The following is a 7,008-nucleotide window of genomic DNA, read 5'->3' on the forward strand; positions in this document are numbered from 1 at the left end:
TTTAAAAGACCTAACGCAACGGTTTTAGTAGGCTATAAGTATGGTTTTGATAAAGCTACGGCGACAGTTAAAGCTATCGCAACAGTTTTAAAAGACCTAACGCAACAGTTTGGATTGAGCTATCGCAGCAGTTTGAATCGAGCTATCGCAGCGGTTTTGATCGAGCTATCGCAACGGTTTTAATCGAGCTATTGCAACTGCTCAATCGAAGCTGTTCTTGGTTTCCTACGTCAAAATAATTATAGTATTCAATTACCTGGACAATCTTTTTAAGAACATGGCCAAGTCAAATTTTAATACACAATATAAAAGTGATTATGTTAAGCATAATCAACCATAATGATAAGTGCCAACATACATGAGTATAGTATAAAAACTACAAAGTATTAAATCCACACTACCAACATTTCAACTCAGAAAATATCGTACCGAACTAACATTCAAACATTGTACATCAACATTTGATTACAAAACATGAAACTTCTCGGTCAAAGACTATATTCTCTATTTGTTTCCAAAAACTTGTTCCTCAATGTCAAATACTCACTAGGAACCTGTCAGTATCAATCTCAATCTTGGCTTTCATCATTTCTGTACCTGTGTAAATTTCCATGAATCAGCATAATTTTTGCAATGATGATAATAAAATTGGGGAAAAAAGATGTTTGAAAAGGAAGTTAAGAGAACAATGTACATCATGCTTGTTTGTTGCCACAACCAAATCCAACCATTTTAACAAAAAAGGCTAAAGTTATCAAGAGCATCTAATCACAGCCATATTCGTCACCCTTATCATCCATAATCCCAACAGGGAATGAGCAAAGGGGGTCTTTTTTAAGTCACTTAAACATTATTCGGACAAAGCGGCGATAAACCAGTTTAGTTACTAAATAGGTTTAGTTATATGAACAAAGGAAATAAAATCACTAAAACATATGAGTTATGCCGTCCTCAGTGACTACCATGGACTCTTTGAGGTATTATCACAAAACTATCACATACTTTTCTGAAAGCACATGGGCAGCGTTCTACTGATTTGAAAGTTATGATATATTTCTCTAATTGAAGTAGTTTGCATATGATACAAAAAGTGATATCTTGTGTATCGTTAGATGCTTCCAAACATGTACAGCTAGTGATATCTTGTGTATCGTTAGATGCTCCCAAACATGTAACCATTCGTATATTTCACATAATAAATGTACTGCATGTATACAAAAAGCACTAGGCATGCACATATAAGTTAGGCCATTGGTGATCTAGATTATCAGGTATTCGGATGAGTTCAATGTTGGGCATCTGTGCATGTTTATCTGCTGGGGAGAAAGATCCTTGGTAATAAATGTATGAGTTTACAAGTACAAAGCTAATGCAATAGCATGAAATAATAAAATTGGGGAAAAAAGATATTGCAATTATTCAAAATAAATAGCTTAACATAAAGGAAATAATCCACCTGCATCAAAACCTTCCATTTGAGTAAAATAGATGGCTACAGATTGCTAAGGGTCTCCATCAAACAAGCCCTTTTGCTTTTCATTCAAATGACAATTCCTGCATGGAAGTAAGGGACTTTCATTAACATTTTTTGAACTACAAATAACCATTTTCTGCAAAAGATTTGACAAAAAAATATCAACAAAAATAAAATGTCATTATGGTTAAACATCATATCTACATACATGTTATGCAATCAAATATTTTGTGCCACAATTTCAGAGCTAGGGTTGCATGATGTTGTGCAAATATTATCAGCTCCCCCACTTGCCAGTGCGCTGTAAATTTAGTCGGGATCCCCCAACTATATTAAAGATCGTACAATCGACAATTATTAGACAATAAGCTAAGAACTTGATGGTCTGCACATTTACTACAGGAGGTATGTAGAATATCAAACTCCAGGCATAATCCCCAAAATACTACAATGGCACACATATCATCATCTCAAGCACATGCACATGAACACGCAGATGCAGACACACACACGCACAACCACACGCATGCACGCACACATTATCATCTCCCTGATGTTACTTATATGATAATCTGTTGCCAGTGGCATTTTTACTTTGCATACAGAGAATTCCTTTATTACTTGATTAATATAATCATTATCTTCTATATTTTTGCCTTATAGAACAAGGTTTACTATGCTGATCATAAGGCCAGTAACTGACGTCAGAGTGTTCAGATACCTTATTTTCTTGAAGATTCAGTAACTTATCTTGGCTTTGAATAAGTGCTTCAAGTCGTATCATGTATTGGCTTTGCGTAAAGTTGTAAGCATGTCAAGAATGGTTCCATCAGCTAGGACAACTTCGAGGCCTGAAAACAATATTCGGGTATCATATTCTTGTCTCCATTTTAATGAATATATGCATTTATTTGATATCAAAATATTCCCTTTCAAGAAAAGTTTTATTGTCGTTGCTGATGAGATATTTGAATTGAGTGTTCTTGTTGGTTGGTTGCATTGAGTTATACTAAAGCCATCGTATCAAATTTAGGAAGGACGGTCCTTTAAAATTAACAAAACAAAATAATTGATAATAATCTTGACCTTAATTGCCCATTCGTGAAAGCGAGCCTCCAAGCTGAACAATCATGGGTACATGCCTGAGCAAAATGGTACTGATTGATAATTGTCAACCATAAGAATCACACATAGATGAAAATCAAATTATGGAGGATTAAAAAAATCAAAGCACATCACTCTCTTCATGCACAAAACAAACTTCCTCATATGTATTTGCATTTAGCAGTGCATCATTTACTAGTGCCCATTGCACATGACAGGTGAACATGTTCTTGTGCCAGTTTCCGTACCCAAGAAAAAGAGTATTACTATCAACATTCAAAAAACCACAATATTCATTTCTTCTTAAGTCAGTAGTACCTTACCTATTATGCAGACTGTTAATCACACTCATCAAGAAACCAGCAAATACTATTTTCTAACATATAGAAATGCTAAACCAATAACTTGCATCACTTGGGAGTTAGAATGATACAAAACAGCCATAAACGCTAAAAAAAATAAAAAATAAAAAAAACTAGATGGCATATTGACAGCAACATTTTTGCAACAAAAAATGTACCAAGAACTTGCATCAAATTTGGTGAATATAACACACACTAATAAAATCTAAGTCAGTCAAAAGTATTAATGTGAAGTACACTGTGGTGTGTTCCTCGCAATAAAAGTTTAATAGCATGTTATTCTTACCAAGAATATTTCCATGAAGTGATCCATAGCGTATAAAGTGCAAGCCTCCCGCATTTGTTGATATGTTTCCACCAATTTGACAGCTTCCTTTCGCTCCCAAATCAAGGGGCGTTACGAACCTACATAATATGCTAACATGTTACAATCTATGTAAATCAAAATATAAATTATTAGGACTACAATCATTATCTCAAATCTGCAATCATACAACGAAACTTATTAATATACAACTTGATGATTCACCAGTAAAAGAGAATCTGAATAAGTTGACCGTGAAGTGCCTAAGCCTAAAAAACACACTTAAAAGGTTTTTAAGCATTTAACAACCTCAGGAACGTAGCAATCAACACAGTAACAAATTTCAAATACATCTAAGCACTTCAAATACCATATAATTATATTTTTGAGCTGAATCAGTGATTAGAGTTTTTTTAAGGGTTAGGGCAAAAGAAGCGGGGATTTTTATCAGAGGAAGAAAGTATTTGGAACTGTTACATTAGAACTGTTATGTTAGAACTGTTACGTTAGAGCAAATATGTGGTAGTGTCATGTAAATGATATCAGATTATATTAAAAGCTACCATGTAGAAAATATTCTGAATGGATCACAAATAACATGCTAAAAAAGTTCATAGCACAAAGACCTGTTGTACTCGAACAATGGATTTTTGTCCTTTTACAAAAACATACCATAATTGGACATCAGACCCAACAAATTATGCACCATCCATCATGATCTCACAGGAATTAAGTTCAAACAAACCATTTCTTACCAGGGACTTTTTTATAAGAGAAAGTATTTGGAACAATAGTAATTGCATAAAATTGATATAATAAATTAAGGTTATACCTGATCCCATTTTGGTGGTATACATGCTACTATTTATAGCATAAACTATAACTAGAAAACCATCAACAATATAGGACTCGCAGATAGAGAAGTAGCATATGTGTATATAGAAGCGAAGTTCCATGGTCCAAATTTCTCTGCCAATTCTTCCTCAAATTCAAGAGTCCTCTGCAGTGCCTGAAATGGAGATAGACATTATGAACACTCAAAATGGTAGAACTAAAAAGTAGTCCTTGAGATTTAATTGGAAAGATCTCCCCATGTACTGTAGGATTTGATCCAGGGCGCTGTCGCTCTGGGAATGGAGGAGGAAGTGAGTTTTGGCATCGACGGTGATGGATGGGGTGCTGTTGTTTGGGCTGTCGGAGGACTTGTGCAGGAGATTCTTCTTCTTGAAGACTTGGCAAACCACCCATCCGTCTTCTTGATTATTTGCTTCTCCCATCGTGTTGGCAACCTGAAGGAGATCGTGTGTTTTTGGTTAATTGGGAGTAGTTGAGTTTCCATCTTGTTCCAGATGCATTCAAATATTAATGGTACAGTGTTTTTGGTTAATTGGGAGTAGTTGAGTTTCCATCTTGTTCCAGATGCATTCAAATATTAATGGTACAGTCACTGAGTCAAGATATAGTTGTATTTTCAAAGATTATGGAAAATAGAATAACATATTGGAAAAAAAAGTCACTGAGTCAAGATATAGTTGTATTTTCAAAGATTATGGAAAATAGAATAACATATTGGAAAAAAATATAAACTTACCGTTGTGTACGTATTCAAATTGAATAGTGCTTCGAAGAAAAAAATTAACTACGTACATGACGTTATCAATATACTTTCAACTGTAACTAGTCTTAACCGAACATCGTCAGTACGCTTTTAAACTCCTTTATTAATAACTTGAAGGTAAGGTTGAGGTATGTGATATGTTCATACATGCTGAGCATACTTTTCATGGATCCAATTCTTGGCTTGGATAACGACTACCGCGGCTATTCTGCATACGTGAGAAATGGAATCTGAACCTAGTTTGCTCTCGTACTATACAAAAAATTTAAGATGGTGATGGAAGTTGCGGGTTATAATTTTATGCTAGCTAGGAATGAAAATGTAAAAGTTGAAAAGGTAACATATGTATAGATTTGGGATTTACTTGTACATAGGACGGAGAGTTGGACTCATCCAGCCTATACTCATGCATAATCCAATCAGACTTCTGACCGTGAGGAGCCCTTCCTTTATAGAACACAAGGGTCTTGCGCGTGCCAACCCTCTTGCGTCCGTAAGTTGATGACTGCAATAGCAAGTAATAAGTTAGGCGAGTTACAGAGTATAGCAGAAGCAAACAAAACTGTTAATTACGAAATGTTATCACAGCAAAAATAGTAACATTCAAATATGTACAAACTTTCAGTATATTGGAGGATCATCGACAGTGTGAAAATGATTCTAGAGTGTTTTCTGGTTCATTTGTAGCTGACAAGCTTGCAGCAATCAACCAGAAATAATTGAGGGAGCATGATAAGCTCTCACTCAATATCCCGCAGAAAATCAAAAAATTTAAAGATCAATAAAACAATGATTCAACAGTTACTTAAATCAAGATATAAGTAAATCCCCTCAATTTAATTAACCCACTTCCTAACCTAGTAGCTAATCACAACCAACATTCTGTCATTACCCAATAGAAAATAAATAAATCCAATTTTTGAGAAGAAATAGCTTTTACGTTAATGAATCTTACCTCAGGGATCGACGAGATTAGTAGCTTGACGACGTTATCCGCAGCACCTAAGAAAAATGAAGAAGAGATTTTTAAAGATAGAAAGGGGGAAGAAATTGTAGAGATCAGAAATGAAAGGAACTGGAATCGGAAATTTTGTACCTTGACGGTGAGATTAGTAGCTTGACGATGACGAACAAGACTGGAATGGCAACGAGAGTAGCATGACGACGAGATTAGTAGCTCGAAGATGAGATCGGAGAGATTGGAGAGAATGGCAAACCCTAGAAAACGGGGACTAGCTCGACGACGAAACCAACGGCGACGAGATCGGAGAGATCGGAGAGGAGCTTGGAGATGAGATCCGATGCGAAAACAGCGACGAGATCTTGGCCACGGCGATTTTAGGGATCGGAAAATTTTGGAGACGATTTCAGCGATTTTAGGGATTTCATTTTTGAGAGAGAGAGAGAGAGGAGAGAGAAAGAGGTTTGGTTGCGGTCAGACGGGCTTTACAAACTCAACTCCTAAACCCACTAACAAATATTAAGCCCATGAACAATTATTTGGTCTATGGAAACGTTTTTCATTAAATGTTGTATTAGTTACTGTAAACTGTTACGATAGATATCTAACGCAACAGTTAGAACCGTTGCGCCTTAACCGCTGCAATAGATCAATTATGTGGTAGTGTATTTAAGTCTTTATATCTCCTGCAAAAAATAAAGAAACATATCAAATATCATGTTAGCAACAAAACCAACCCACTACCGCATTAAATAACGTATACTGCCCCTATTTTAACTAATAAACTAAACTATGGAAGATCAATAAAGTGATGAATAGACATCCCAGGTAAGTTACATCATTTTCATGTGTGAATGTGGAAGAAACTCGATGGACACACAGGAGAAGGTTGTAACTTACTTGCAAAATCAGTAGGTAAAGGAGGAAAAATTATAAATGTAGTAGAACGGTTGTCCAGCTTAAATCTGTTTGACAATGGCGATTTTAATAGAGCAAGAGCACTGGAAGATGATATGCGCATAAGCGGTATAATCCACTGCACAAGTTTGGTATGATGCCGATACGTGCTCTTTTCCCCATTTCCATTTCCATTTTGCTACCTCGTCATCTTCATTTTGCTAAAGTTGTCTTTGGTCCACTGCAGGGCGGTATAATATAACGAAATAAAAAAATGAATAGATTTAT

General features: G+C 35.5%; 1 long non-coding RNA gene across 6 annotated transcripts; it reads right to left on the bottom strand.

The window, feature by feature from the left end:
- LOC109840717 lies at window positions 366-6,308 on the bottom strand. Of its 6 annotated transcripts, none has more exons than XR_002247042.1 (10): window positions 5,959-6,306; window positions 5,818-5,864; window positions 5,227-5,367; window positions 4,077-4,533; window positions 3,227-3,345; window positions 2,561-2,631; window positions 2,196-2,325; window positions 1,683-1,775; window positions 1,457-1,554; window positions 366-597 (listed from the first exon to the last, which is right to left on the bottom strand). It is a non-coding gene; the product is annotated as an uncharacterized LOC109840717 (long non-coding RNA). The 6 variants fall into 6 exon arrangements; XR_002247039.1 differs by having other exon boundaries at window positions 1,683-1,801; XR_002247040.1 differs by having other exon boundaries at window positions 1,683-2,325; window positions 2,561-2,616; window positions 5,959-6,308.

Source organism: Asparagus officinalis, chromosome 5 (genome assembly GCF_001876935.1).
Source record: "Asparagus officinalis chromosome 5, Aspof.V1, whole genome shotgun sequence".
In the NCBI taxonomy this organism is placed as follows: Eukaryota; Viridiplantae; Streptophyta; class Magnoliopsida; order Asparagales; family Asparagaceae; genus Asparagus; species Asparagus officinalis.